The sequence below is a fragment of the Hemitrygon akajei genome, chromosome 2 (genome assembly GCF_048418815.1).
Source record: "Hemitrygon akajei chromosome 2, sHemAka1.3, whole genome shotgun sequence".
In the NCBI taxonomy this organism is placed as follows: domain Eukaryota; kingdom Metazoa; phylum Chordata; class Chondrichthyes; order Myliobatiformes; family Dasyatidae; genus Hemitrygon; species Hemitrygon akajei.
The window spans coordinates 146,743,667-146,759,064 of NC_133125.1; the positions used below are offsets into that span (position 1 = coordinate 146,743,667).

Genomic DNA, 15,398 nt, shown 5'->3' on the forward strand with positions numbered 1-15,398 from the left:
AATATTCCAAATTAATGTTATTTACAAATATCATTAGTTGTCACTCATTCACTGTCTGGTTGTCTAACACCTCCAATTAGCGCAAACAGTGCATGACAGAGGCATCTTTTTGCTAAATCGCCTTAAAATGCGCTAAAATACAGAATGAAGGCAAGGACCGTACTACCTAACCAGGCAGGGGGCTATCAGTGGTGAGGAGGGCAAAGGTTCCCGGACCACGCGATCCCAGCGCTTCTCGGCCTTTTGGCTGAGATCAGGCGTTCTTCTTAGAGCGCAGCTATAACAAGTGTTCTTATTAGGACATCGAAAGAATGCGACGCAGGGCGGCGATGGAAAACAGGATCGGAGACGAAGGCGGTGAGAGCAGCGCTTCGACTTGCGGGACTGGAAACCAAAACGCCTTAGGGCAGAGTGTCCGAGGTTAGAAAACGTACCCTGGAGAACGTGTAATAAACGTACCCAAAGTCGCCCTCACCCTGTGAGGACTCTTCCTTTGTGGATGCATCAGTTTTTGTGTGGATCCCAGGTTTTTTAGCCCAAAATGCACTTTATTCAGAAATATTTCAAAATAAAGTTATTTAAAAAGACCATTTGTTTACTCTATTACTGTCTGTTTTTGACCTCCTGTGAGCGCAAAGTGTGCTGTGCAGCGGCATTTTGTTTAGCTAAATCGCCTTAAAATGCACCAACGTATTGAAATAAACGAGAGGTTGTTACTACCTAATCTGGCAGGGAGCTGTCAATCATCAGGAGTGCAAGGGTTCCCGGGCCAGTCGATCCCAGCGCTGCTCGGCCTTTTGGCTGAGATCAGGCGTTCTTATCAGAGCGCAGCTATACCAAGTGTTCTTATTAGGACACAGAGAGAAAGCGACGCAGATCGGCGATGGAAAAAAGGATCGCTGAAGAAGACGGGGCGAGCAGTGCTTCGACTTGCGGGACTGGAAAGCAAAACACTGTAAGACGAGGTGTCCGAGGTTAGAAAACGTACCCTGGAGAACGTGTAATAAACGTACCCAATGTCGCCCTCACCTTGAGAGGCCTCTTCCTATGTTGCTGCATCAGGTCGTGTGTGGATCCCAGGTACTTTTACCCCAACATACAATTTACTTAGAAGTATTTCAAAATAAAGTTATTTACAAAGACCATTAGTTGACTCTGATGTTCTGTCTGTCTGTGTCCTCCAGTTAGCGCAAAGGGTGTTTTACAGCGGCATTTTGTTTTTGCTAAATCGCCTTAAAATGCGCTAATGTATTGAATGAAATCAAAGGTTCGTGCAAAAGACCGGGCAGGGAGCTATCAGAGGTGAAAAGGGCAAAGGTTCGCGGACCATGTGATCTCATCTCTTCATGGCCTATTGGCTGAGATCAGGCGTTCTTATCAGAGCGCAGCTATACCAAGTCTTCATTTAGGACTGAGAACGAAAGCGACGCAGGTTGGCGATGGAAAGGCGGATGCCGGGACAGATCAGCGGATCGGTATTGCAGGCCGGGGAGTACAGCGCTACGACTTGCGGGGCGGGAATACAGAACGCAGTCAGATTGAGAGTCCGAGGTTAGTAGGTACCCTGGACAACGGAGATAATACTTCCCCAATGTCGCCCTCTCCCTGAGAGACGACTTCCTATGTGGCTGCATCAGGTTTTGTGTTGACCGCAGAGCTTTTATCCCGAAAAATGTCCTATCTTCAGAAATATTCCAAATTAATGTTATTTACAAACATCATTAGTTGACACTCATGCACTGTCTGTCTGTCACCTCCAATTACAGCAAACGGTGCAGGACAGCGGCATCTTTTTGCTAAATCGCCTTAAAATGCGCTAAAATACAGAATGAAGGCAATGTTCGTACTAACTAAGCTAGCCGAGCGCTATCAGTGGTGAGGAGGGCAAAGGTTCCCGGACCACGCGATCCCAGCGCTTCTCGGCCTTTTGGCTGAGATCAGGCGTTCTTCTTAGAGCGCAGCTATAACAAGTGTTCTTATTAGGACACAGAAAGAATGCGACGCAGGGCGGCGATGGAAAACAGGATCGGAGACGAAGGCGGTGAGAGCAGCGCTTCGACTTGCGGGACTGGAAACCAAAACGCTGTATGGCAGAGTGTCCGAGGTTAGAAAACGTACCATGGAGAACGTGTAATAAACGTACCCAAAGTCGCCCTCACCTTGAGAGGCCTCTTCCTATGTGGCTGCATCAGGTCGTGTGTGGATCCCACGTACTTTTAGCCAGAAATACACTATATTCTGAAATATTTCAAAATAAATTTATATACAAAAAGCATTTGTTTACTCTGATGCTCCGTCTGTTTGTGACCTCCAATGAGCGGAAATTGTGCTGTGCAGCGGCATTTTGTTTGGCTAAATCGCATTAAAATGCACTAACCTATTGAAATATAGCAAAGGTTGGTACTAACTAATCTGGCAGGGAGCTGTCAATCATCAGGAGTGCAAGGGCTCCTGGGCCAGTCGATCCCAGCGCTTCTCGGCCATTTGGCTGAGATCAGGCGTTCTTATCAGAGCGCAGCTATACCAGGTGTACTTACTGAGGACACAGAACGAAGGCGACGCTGGGCGGTGATGGAAAAGCGGATGGAGGGACAGATCAGCGGATCGGTGATGAAGGCCGGGAAGCGCAGCGCCACGACTTGCTGGGCGGGAATGCAGAACGTTGTCAGAATGAGTGTCAGAGGTTAGATGACGGTACCCTGGACAATGGGAAAACTCGTCCCCAATGTCGCCCTCACGCTGTGGGAAGGCTTCGTATGTGTGTGCGTCAGGTTTCGTGTGGATCCCACAGGTTTTTTTTTCAAAATTTACTTTATTGAGAAGTATTCCAAAGTAAAATTATTTACAAAAACCATTCGTTGAATCTCAGTTGTTACGTATTCGGGCAACAATAATATAGATGAGTTAGGCAAGGGGTTTCATAACGAATAACACGTTTATTAAACACTGATAACAAACCCAAACAATGGTCCGAGCTCAGCTGCTGGCAGCTGGTCAGACAGTTCTTAATAGCTTTGCAGTCTCAAACAGTCTTTAAAGTAGTATTGAAAAAAAAGTTCTCCAAAGCGAATTGCCGAATGAAAACAGTTCAAAGAACGATATGCCGACAGTTCAAAAGCTCACGGTACTTTTAAAAGGAGAGACTTTTTAAAGCGATGCAAATTCTCTTCCACGTCGATGTCCTTCGATTCCCAGCGTCGAACTCCCACGTCGAATTTTATTAAATATAACAACTTAAAGTGACTGACCTTCCTTCCACAATATTCTCAATCTCCCGCTTTTTCCAGCGGAGACTATCATGAGAGTAGTAAACGAAATCCTTCCGAATGAGGATCACACAAGGTCGAAGTCAATCCATCGAAAATCGATTCTTCTCGATCTCCATTTTCCAAACTGCTCTTCACTCTCCATCAGCAAAGAAACCGTTGGCTCTGACCTTTTAAACTTCAGGCATCATATAAAACTTCATTTTTAACTAAACTGCGTCATCACATTAAATCACACAGTGATATGAAGTCATCTTGGCAAATCCAGCCACGAACTGCCCCACCCGACAGGGTGGGTCTTCCTTTTATACCCTGTAGAAAAAACCTGTCACATGACCTCTACTGGCGGGAAAATGACATCACTCCACCATTACCTCATGTCCAGTATAACTTCAACCCCAGTCACGTGACAAGGGTACCACTGTCACGTGTCACGGGTACGTAACACCTCCCTCCAAAAAAAACATTTTTGGTCTGTCAAGAACAAAAATTTTAACAATTACTTACAAAAAAAAACCCAAAAAAAAACAAAGGTATAAATTATATAACATACACAATATACAATACAGTAGGAGTGTTACAATAAAAAAACCACTCCAAAAAAAAACATTGTACATTCAACATCGAGATAGACAATCAGCAACCACATTATCTTTACCTTTAATATGAGTTATCACAATATTGTACTCTTGTAACATCAAACTCCAATTTAACAATCTTCTGTTTTTGTTTTTCATCTTACTCAGAAAAACTAACGGATTATGATCAGTGTAAACAATAAGTGGTTTTTGAGTTGTACCAACATATACCTCAAAATATTCCAAAGCTAAAACAAGAGATAACAATTCTTTTTCTATTGTTGAATAGTTTCTTTGATGCTTATTAAATTTCTTAGAAAAGTATGCTACTGGATGATCAACCTCATCACCCTCATTCCTTTGCATCAATACTGCTCCCGCAGCTTCATCACTAGCATCCACAGCTAATGAAAAAGGTTTTTCAAAGTCAGGTGCCTTAAGCACAGGTTGTTCACATATCATTGTTTTCAATTTTTCAAATGCTTCCTGACAAAACACTGTCCACACAAACTTTACATTCTTCTGCAGAAGGTTAGTTAATGGAAGGGCAACATTAGCAAAATTCTTACAAAATTTTCGATAATATCCTACCATTCCCAAAAACCTTCTAAGAGTTTTTTTCCCGGTCGGAGTGGGAATTTCCAAAATTGCCTGAACTTTTGCCTGAACAGGAGCTACCTTACCTTGACCTACAACATAACCAAGGTAAGTCACAGTAGCATGTCCAAATTCACTCTTGGCTAAATTAATAGTCAAGTTAGCTTTTGAAAGCTTTTCAAACAATTTCTCCACCGCAATAATGTGTGCTTCCCAAGTATCATTTCCTGTCACTAAATCATCAATATAAGCATCAGTATCTTTCAAACCCTGAATCACAGAATTAATCATCCTCTGAAAAGTACCTGGGGCATTCTTCATCCCAAATGGAAGAACATTATACTCATATAACCCAGATGGAGTTACAAATGCAGAAATCTCTCTACCTCTGTCCGTTAATGGAACACACCAATACCCTTTCAATAAATCAATCTTTGTAAGGAACTTTGCTTTTCCAACTTTATCTACACAATCATCTACTCTAGGAATTGGATATGCATCTGTTTTCGTTACAGCATTCACCTTCCTATAGTCCGTACAAAACCTAATACTACCATCAGGTTTTGGCACCATAACACATGGCGAACTCCAATTCGAGTTAGAATGTCTAATAATATCATTCTCTAACATGTATTCAATTTCTTTCTCAGCAAGTTCACATTTTTCCATGTTCATCCTATATGGATGTTGTTTAATAGGTTTGGCATCTCCAACATCTACATCATGTGAAGCTATAGTAGTCCTTCTCGGAACATCTGGAAACAAATCCTTATACTTAAAAATCAATTCCTTCATCTGTTGTTTCTGCTCTAGCTGTAAATGTGCTAATTTCTCATCCATATTTTCCAAAATAGTCGAATTAGGTAACCTAACAGAAACAATGTTAGATTTAGAATGAAAGTCAGATGAATCATCTATCATGTTCCCAGTTAAATCCAACTCATTCTCACTAACCACAACAGTCACAGTATCAGATTGTTTCTCAAAATATGGTTTAATCATATTTATGTGGCAAAGTTGTGTTGACCTTCTACGATCTGGAGTTTTTATTACATAATCCACATCATTAACTCTAGACACAATTTCATAAGGTCCATGAAATCTAGCTTGTAAAGGATTTGTCTGCACTGGGAAAAAAACCAACACCTTATCTCCAGGCTTAAACATCCTCATCCTAGCTTCCTTATCATACCAAGTCTTCATTTTCTCCTGAGTCAACTTCAAATTTTCCTTGGCTAAGCTACAAGCTCTATGTAACCTGTCCTTAAATTTCAAAACATAGTCCAACAAATTAGTATGCACTTCCTTACTAATCCACTGTTCCTTCAATAAAGCTAAAGGTCCTCTAACTCTATGCCCAAACACAAGTTCAAATGGACTAAACCCTAAAGATTCCTGTACCGATTCCCTTACTGCAAATAAAAGTAAGTTTATACTCTCATCCCAGTCACTTTCATTCTCCACACAATATGTCCTAATCATATTCTTGAGAGTAGAATGAAACCTCTCCAAGGCACCTTGCGATTCTGGATGGTATGCAGACGAAGTAATTTGCTTAGCTCCTAATTTATAAACTATCTGTTGAAACAATCCAGACATAAAATTACTACCTTGATCAGTTTGTATTTCCTTAGGCAATCCAAAATAAGTAAAGAATTTTATAAGAGCCTTCGTCACAGTTTTAGCTTTTATATTCCTAAGTGGTACTGCCTCTGGAAACCTAGACGAAGTACACATGATAGTCAACAAATACTGATAACCAGTTTTTGTCTTTGGTAATGGACCAACACAATCTACAATAACTTTAGAAAACGGTTCACCAAATGCTGGAATAGGTTGTAATGGAGCTACTGGTGTAACCTGATTTGGTTTACCCACAATTTGACAAGTATGGCACGTCTTACAAAACATCGCCACATCTTTTCTTAAACCAGGCCAGTAAAAATGTTTTAAAATCTTGTCCACAGTTTTCCTTACCCCTTGATGTCCACCTAAAGGCACACTATGAGCTAAAGTCAAAATCTCATTCCGATAAACTTTAGGAACAACCACCTGATAAACAACATTCCATTCCTCACTTGCAGGAATTGTAGGCGACCTCCACTTCCTCATCAACACTCCTTTTTCCAAGTAATATCCTACTGACACCTTCTCAATTTCACTACCTAGTAAAACTTGTTCCCTTAATTTTATAATCTCAGGATCTCTATTCTGCTCTGCTATCATCTCCTTCCGAGACAGAGATAAATCTTCATAGTCAGACTTACTCCCAGAATCTTGTTCAAACAACGAAGGTAAGAAAGTTTCTGACACATCCTCAAAACTCAAATCCTGAGTTGAACAGTCATGAGTAACAACCTCATTCTGCACATCAATCTTTTTAGCCATAGCTCTAGTCACAACACAAGAAAAATCTGTGTTAGAATTCACCTCTGGTTCCTCTGACTCCACTGTCAAATGCACTTCAGGAAAAACTTGTCCACCTGCCAAGTCATTACCTAACAATAAAGAAATACCCTTCACAGGTAAGCTATGCTGTAATCCTACCTTAACAAATCCTGTAACTAACCCTGACTTTAAATTTACTTCATGTAAATGTACAGGCATAAAATCACTTCCAACACCTCTTATGTAATTTACCTCACCAGTATCACTCTCTTCATTAAACTTCAACACACTATCAAACATCAATGATTGAGAAGCTCCAGTATCCCTAAGAATCTTTATTGGCACCAGAGTAGATCCTTCTTTCAAGGATACAAACCCTTCAGTGATAAAATGATCATATCCCTTTCTAACTTTGTCAGACTCTAACAAATCCTCATTTGTGTTTACCAAACCCTGTAACTTTACAGGTGCTTTAGTATGTTGCACACAAGCATCCGGAACTGCTTCCTTCTCTTTCTTTTTCAATTTGAAACAGTTAGCTATTACATGGCCAGGCTTCTTACAATAGTTACAAATAAGACCAAACTGTCTTTCCTTCACAGGTTTTCCTTCCTCCTTACCTCTCTCATTAACCTCTGATTTAATTTCTAATTTACCTGGAGTCTCCATATTATTTTTCCTCTTGAAAATTCTACCCTGAGGAAATTTATTCTTATGGATTAAAACATACTCATCAGCTAATCTAGCACAGTCCTGCAATTTCTCAGTATCCCTCTCATTTAAGTAGGTCCTTACTTCAACAGGAATGCTTCTTTTAAATTCCTCCATCAAAATCAGCTCTCTCAATGTTTCATAGTCCCCATTTACATTTTTAGAAGAAACCCATCTCTCAAAACACATAGCTTTATCATAGGCAAATTCCACATAAGTCTTTTCCACAGACTTTTTCAAACTCCTGAATCTTTCCCTGTACGCTTCTGGGACTAATTCATACGATTTGAGAATATTTTCTTTCACAATATCATAATCTAATGCTTGCGCAGCAGTTAAAGCTGTGTAAACGTGTCGTGCCTTGCCTTTGATTACACTCTGTAATAACACTGACCATTTATCTTTCGGCCACTCTGACATCCGAGCAATAGTTTCAAAATGTTGAAAATATCTCTCCACTTCTGTTTCACTAAATGGAGGGACCAATTTAATTTCTTGGCTAGCAACAAACGGTTTTTTAGAACCAGCAGACTGTTCTACAGACCTTAATTTAGCCATTGCATATTCAAAATCTCTCTGCTTTTGCTCAATTTCCAATTTATAACGTTCCAACCTCATTTGTTCAATTTGCAACTGCATCTCCAGATTACTTATTGGAAACGATTCTAAAATCGATTCTTCAAAATGACCCGAAGCCACAAAATGTGATGCGATCTTTCTCTGTATAACAGCTTTTGACGTAGTTGGCAAAATCCCTTTAATATGCAACCGATTCGCAAGTTCAGAGACTTCAGTTTTTTTCGCCTTCGCTAACAAATCCGCGACTGGCGAATCCAGAAACTCATCAATATTCATCGTTGCCGAATACCACTCACAAGCCAAACAAACAAAAAGAATCGAGCAATCCCCGTTACCAAAACACCGATTCAAAATTCAAAAAACTTTCCAAACTCAAATAATTCAATCCCGAACGTCGCCCCCATAATTATGTTACGTATTCGGGCAACAATAATATAGATGAGTTAGGCAAGGGGTTTCATAACGAATAACACGTTTATTAAACACTGATAACAAACCCCCTTCAAATGTAAACAAACCCAAACAATGGTCCGAGCTCAGCTGCTGGCAGCTGGTCAGACAGTTCTTAATAGCTTTGCAGTCTCAAACAGTCTTTAAAGTAGTATTGAAAAAAAAACAGTTCTCCAAAGCGAATTGCCGAATGAAAACAGTTCAAAGAACGATATGCCGACAGTTCAAAAGCTCACGGTACTTTTAAAAGGAGAGACTTTTTAAAGCGATGCAAATTCTCTTCCACGTCGATGTCCTTCGATTCCCAGCGTCGAACTCCCACGTCGAATTTTATTAAATATAACAACTTAAAGTGACTGACCTTCCTTCCACAATATTCTCAATCTCCCGCTTTTTCCAGCGGAGACTATCGTGAGAATAGCAAACGAAATCCTTCCGAATGAGGATCACACAAGGTCGAAGTCAATCCATCGAAAATCGATTCTTCTCGATCTCCATTTTCCAAACTGCTCTTCACTCTCCATCAGCAAAGAAACCGTTGGCTCTGACCTTTTAAACTTCAGGCATCATATAAAACTTCATTTTTAACTAAACTGCGTCATCACATTAAATCACACAGTGATATGAAGTCATCTTGGCAAATCCAGCCACGAACTGCCCCACCCGACAGGGTGGGTCTTCCTTTTATACCCTGTAGAAAAAACCTGTCACATGACCTCTACTGGCGGGAAAATGACATCACTCCACCATTACCTCATGTCCAGTATAACTTCAACCCCAGTCACGTGACAAGGGTACCACTGTCACGTGTCACGGGTACGTAACACAGTCCTTATCAATTTAGTACTAAAATTCTCATGCTCTGTTTCTCTGTTTGTGACCCCCAATTAGCGCATTACAGCGGCACTTTTATTTGGCTAAATCGACTTAAAATGCGTTAACTTACAGAATGCAGGCAAAGGTCAGGGTTATATACGTATAAAATTGCTTATTCACCAAATCAACAGCTCCGTTTTCACCTGAGGGCCGATCCGCCATCATGGAAATCGGTACGCGACTCCACGACGCATGCGCACGGCCAGCCTCAGCAGCTACCCCAAGCGGAGCCAAAGGGCAGGGCAGTTCTATTTCGACTCCCTCCAGGAGTGCACCAACGGGTCACCCCGTTGTCTACTTCACAATAAAGATGTTTGCAATAAATTATTCGTTTACTCTCAAACCCCTAGTCAGGAATAAAACCTATTTACAATTAAACTCTTTACAATAAAACAAGGCGTTGACTCTCATTGCTTTACCGTCTTGTGGCTGTATAATGAGCAAAACTGACCTGGATTGTCATCACTTGGGAACAAGTGACTATTATAAGAGTTGCAGCCACTCCTGTGGCACTATGTTGATTCATCTATCCACACCGCTGATGAGGGGTATACTCCTCACCACCCGACACCTCCCACTCCCGGGGGTGACGAACCCTAAACTGGACCTTCCCCAATGGGCCTTGGTACACAAAACGCTGGTGGAAAGCAGCAGTCCAGGCAGCATAGGAAGAGTCGACGTTTCGGGCCGAGACCATTCGACATAACGGATTGCTGTCGGTTCAAGGCGGAGGATTTCACCGGTTACTATGACGTCACCATCCGGCATGCCGCAGGCGGGCAGAAATTACAACAGTATTTAATCGAGGAGAGGAGCGAGGCGCCGCTGTCACTACTTAAAGCACAACCCCTCTTCGCCGAGGCAACACAGCAAGAAAGAACGGTTACGGTACAAATGCTCAACCCCGATGTACCTGTCGTTCACGTCCTCACGTTCCGAGCGTGGGAAAATGTGTGAACGTCAACGACAATCTAGGAATATGGACCAGTAAACTTCGAGTCAGGCTGAAGCTGAGGGTGGACTCCAGCGGCTTTGTCATCCACCCACCCTCAGTCTTCGCAATCGGAGGGAACCAGGGCTAGCTACCTGGTATAGGCCGGGCAACCCGCGGTGTGCCACAATTGCGCAATGCGGGGCACATCACAGCTCAGCGCAGGGCGGACGATCACCTTACCAAAGTCTGCAGGCAGGCAGGCCACTTGTACAGGGCCTGTCCGAAACGGGTGGGCTCCTACGCACGGGTGGCCGGGGGGGGGGGCGTTGATGACATTGAAAAGGCCCCAGCTGGTCTGGAGGCTCCCGGCACCTCCACAGAGGCGGCTCCAGAAACAACGGATGAAGACACAGCCACCCTGAGGCCCCCATCCCCCTTGCAGAACACGCAGGACCCACCGCTTGAGGAGGAGGAGTCCATGGAAGAGGGGGGAGCCGAGGGGGAAGAAGGAGCATGGAGCGTGGTTGCCAAACGAAAAAGCCCCAGAAGGCTCCTCCAAAAAGACAGCGGGCGGAGAAAGTGGAGAACCCAAAGAAAAGGGCCGTGGAATCTAATACATCCTCTGGTCACCTCTCCACTTCTGGTCGGCAGAGGAAGAGGTGGGCAAGAGTCGAGAGAACTGTGAAAGTCTGCTGGCCACCCCCCAAATACAGGAGGTGGAGATCAGCAGAGCCCCTCAGCTCCGGGAAACCGGGAGCAGTATCGCATCTGGCGGCCTGCACCCGTAAGGAGAGGCAGTCCCGGGAATCCCTCCGCGTTCAGAGCCGGCACTGCCTCTCCCTAGCGAGGACTACCCGCAGTACCTGAGCTCACAGCTGGGGGAAAGACATCACCAAGACCGTGGCATGAGGCGTCAGGAGCGCGAAGGGGAGGACGAGGATCTGTAAAGGATGACGGACCTTAAACTAGCGTCCTTAAACGTTCTCATCTGCGTCAGCGCGCTCCAGTACTTGAACACTGTGAATGCCGACGTGACCTTCCTCCAAGTGTGCGGTCTGCGGAGGTGGTCGCGGTGGTGGTCCCAGGGTTTGTCGGGGGCAACGACTGTCGCCTCCGGCCTGGGGATTCTGCTACGGGGAGGCATCCTCTCAATCACCCAAGTTAAGGGGGTGGATATGGGCGCCTCCTGGTAGCAGACGTCAAATACCAGGGCACTCCGCTCCGCCGAATCAACGTGTGCGCCTCCCCCGTGCGGAGCGAGCGGTTGGCTGTAGTCCAGCGGCTCCCACCGCTGCTGGTGACGGCCCGGCCGGTCGTTCTGGCCGGAGACTTCAAATGCACCATTGATGCGGCTGGACGATCCGGCAGCGCCGACGGCAGGCTGGACAGTACCTCCAGACTCCTGAATGGAAACGGTGAAGACAGCCAAGCTGTGCGACGCCTTTGGCGACCCCACAGGTGGAGCTCAGCCGCAAGCCACCTGGACACGACCGGACGGCTCAGCCCGCTCCCGGATCGACTTCCTCTTGACTAACTGGTCATTAGAAATTAAAGGGAACTTTGCAGTGCAGGTCCTGTGATCCAATTCCTTCCCTACTACTGAGTGAATTTATCCAGGAGCAAAGATCCCCACTGTTTAGTGTGAACGTTGTGGGAAGGTGAGGCTGGAAGCAACATCCAGGCAAGGAGAGTCTGGGGCGGTTGTAGTTAAGTGAGACTGTCGGAGACAAGATAGGCCTGGGTGAGTGAGGTAGTGTGAGCTCAGGCCAGACAAGTGAGGCATCTGTAATGAGACTTTTACAGAAAGGACTTCCTTTTGCCCCTTTACACAACAAGGACGGAGAAGACAGGTATAATGGAAGGTTGTGAAACTAAAGGACAATTGTCTTTACTAACTTCAAGATAACATCGGTTGTCAGCTTGAAGTTCGACTGACTTTTAACACCTCCGTGACAATTAAGGAATTCAAACATATGCAATGTATTCAATGATTGACGTCAGTAACTGACAAGCCAATTCTATGTACCAATAGCAGTTTCTTGCCCCGCCTTCAGAACAGTGTGGGTGACAAGGGCCATGCTTGTGCACTGGTAAAATAAATGGAATGTTTGAGTTGTGAGAGTGTGTGCTCTGCGCCCAGTTATTTTTGTTATATTAATTATTTATTTTGATATTGGCGACGACATCAGAATCAGGATATGGTTTAATATTGTGAAATTTGTTGATTCCAATTCTGATTCTGAAAGATCCCCACCATCCTGACTGCACTCTCTTCTCACTACTACCATCGGGTAAGAGGTACAGTAGCCTTAGGTTCCTCACTGCCAGGTTCAAGAGGAGTTCCTACCCTACAACCATCAGGCTCTCGAACCAGCTTTGATAATTTCACCCAGCTGCACCTGCAACTCACAGACTCAGTTCCACAGACACAATGCGAATCAGGTTCTCAATATTATTCTTTAAAATTGCACAATTTGTCTGGAGGAAGGTGAAACGGCCTCTGCAGCGTTTCATCCCCAGCAGCCGTGTGACAGAGGACCCTCTGATCTCTGTTCCCAGAGACAAGCACCATGCGCTGATGGCAGATCACCAACTCGCTGAAAGGCAAACTCTGTGGCACGGGGCGACTGAGGTGAGCCCAGGTGCAGGACACAGGCGCAGAGACTGAGCTGGGATGTTTGCGCAAACGTGAGCGTTGAACAGCAAACCGGAGGAATCAGCGCAGAGCTCTGATATGGAGTCTTGACACGGAGTCGGGGTTTTCATGGAATATCTGGAAACTGGAGCTGAACTGAGAACTACCGGTTCTAAGCGGGCGGGAAACGAAATTATCACACGGGAGTAGACCAGAGGTTGTGACGCCGGGATTCCTACACAGCCATTCTTGATGGAGACCAGGTGCGCTCTCATTAAGCGAATTAGCAGTAAATGGGAAATTAAGGATCGGAATCAAGGCATAATCAAAGGAGATTTGGGGCAAAATAGGGGATTAATAATCGGGACCATGGCAAACTTTGGTCACCCGAAACTTGTTGGTCTACCAGCACATCGCGATGTCCGTGGAGGAATGCTGCTGATTGGCTCAGTCCAGGCTGCAGGGTCCGTGCTGCGGGATGCCCTGAGGCTCAGCGCTGCCCCCACAAAGGGTCAGTAGGGAATGACCATGGAGTAGGGTTCCTCACCAACTGGAGTAAGAGGGGATGTGTGGGGAGGAAGCCCCTGAATTTTGTAGTATTTAATATAAAACCTCAGAATGCCACTGAATAGGTAATTTTGTAGTTTTTTTTAATAACTTTTATTTTGTTTACATTTTTTCCTTTGCACATTGCTGGGCAGTCTTGTTTATTTTCTAGCTTTCCGCAAATTCTGTTGTATTTCCTCATTTCCCGGAAAATGCATGCCACCGTATCTCATGGCTGCATACCATAGCATATTAGATAGCACTGTGATAATGAACTGTTCTTCTTTTTACCGTATGAAATGTTGTGTTGCGATAGTGAGCCTACTTCCACTACTCTTCCAACACTGTGAAATGCCGCGTTCATTTCCGATGTTGTAATCCTCATTCAGATTTAAGTTCTCAGATTTAGATGGAAGGAAATCACATTGTGTTGATATCAGTTCTGTGATGTTATAGTCACCGCTCCGGACGGCAGATCCTCAATCGGTTCGTTCCGTCAATGAATCCTCAATAGCCTGAGGCACCCCAAGAACCGGCTTGCCTGTGTCCTGGGGACAGAATTCGCGTCCGGATCCGTCCCACGCCCGCAGTCGGTGAATCTGCTGTGCTGGGACACCTAGTGGCTGGTTTCAGAACTGCAGGTGGCTGGTCGGAGACTGTTTCCCTTTAGGGCAGATATGCAAATAAAACAGTGGTGGAATGTTGAAGGGCTATAATATTTTAAAGTAAAACTAAGATAAAGCATGAGCCACATTTATGGGTTTTTTTTGCACCAGCTGAGCGTAAAAAGAAAAGTTGGAAATTGGTAGCTCGTTCTGATGCTAAGGGGTGATGTATGTGTTTGGCTGGGTGTGCAAAGGGTCGTTAAATATACTTACCTGGCAGGGAACCGTCGGTAATCAAGAGGGCCGAGGTTCCAGGACGAGGCTATCCCATTGCACTCCGGGTGTGCTGACGCCTGCGACGTCCCCAAATGCGGGATCCTCGACTGGATAATTTGTGTTAGTGGGGGGACTGCGTTCGCGCTCTGTACTGGTCTAATAAACAGAAAAATAGAACGAGATGTTTCTAAGTAAGCTGTATTTAATGTTCCCAAATGCTGAATGACAGGGACACGAGTCCTATCGAAGGGTCTCGGCCCGAAATGCTGACAGTTCGTTTCCATGGATGCTGCCCGATCTGCTAGTTCCTCCAGCGTGTTGCTTTGACCCCAGCATCCGCCGAGTGATTTGTCTGGACACAGGAGTTCGTCGGGGTGTAAAAACCAGACTTAAGTTCTCCGTGGGCGGCAGGAAAACTATCCCTCTTGTGTTCCTTGATCTAAATACAGAAGACCCTGTCATTTTGATCTGGACCACACTTTTCAGTAACCTGGTCTATTAACTTGGTTCTATTAACCCGGTAGCAGCCTCGGGTCTTCGAACATTAGACACCCTCGGCCAGGCGACCGAGCCAGGGTCGATCACCGGGCCTGTGCGTTTCCCCCCCCCCCCCCCCCCCCATGGACCAAGATAATGAAAGGCGCGTGACTTCGATGGTTAGGGCGTTTTAGACCAGTTATTTAGGACTATTTTGACCACGTGGGGAGTGGGATGTTTCCGGAGCATCCGGCGGCATCCCTCATCCCCACGCCTCACCAACGGGCACAAAGACTCCGCCTGGCTGGCGGCGGGGAGTTACCCTCCACCCTCCCACCCCATCCCACTCTGCCCCAGTCAAATCCTTCCTGCATATCCGGAGCGTCATTCCACAATCTGTATTCTTTAAAGTAGTTCATAGTTTTTATAATGCATTGCTCCGTACTGCTGTCGCCCAACACAAGACATTTGATGACATAC

At 44.9% G+C, this 15,398-nt stretch overlaps 1 non-coding gene across 1 annotated transcript; it reads left to right on the forward strand.

Moving 5' to 3' along the window:
- Positions 1-14,430: 14,430 nt before the first annotated feature.
- LOC140722292 (U1 spliceosomal RNA) lies at positions 14,431-14,595 on the forward strand. Its single transcript, XR_012097574.1, has one exon. It is a non-coding gene; the product is annotated as a U1 spliceosomal RNA (small nuclear RNA).
- Positions 14,596-15,398: the final 803 nt, after the last annotated feature.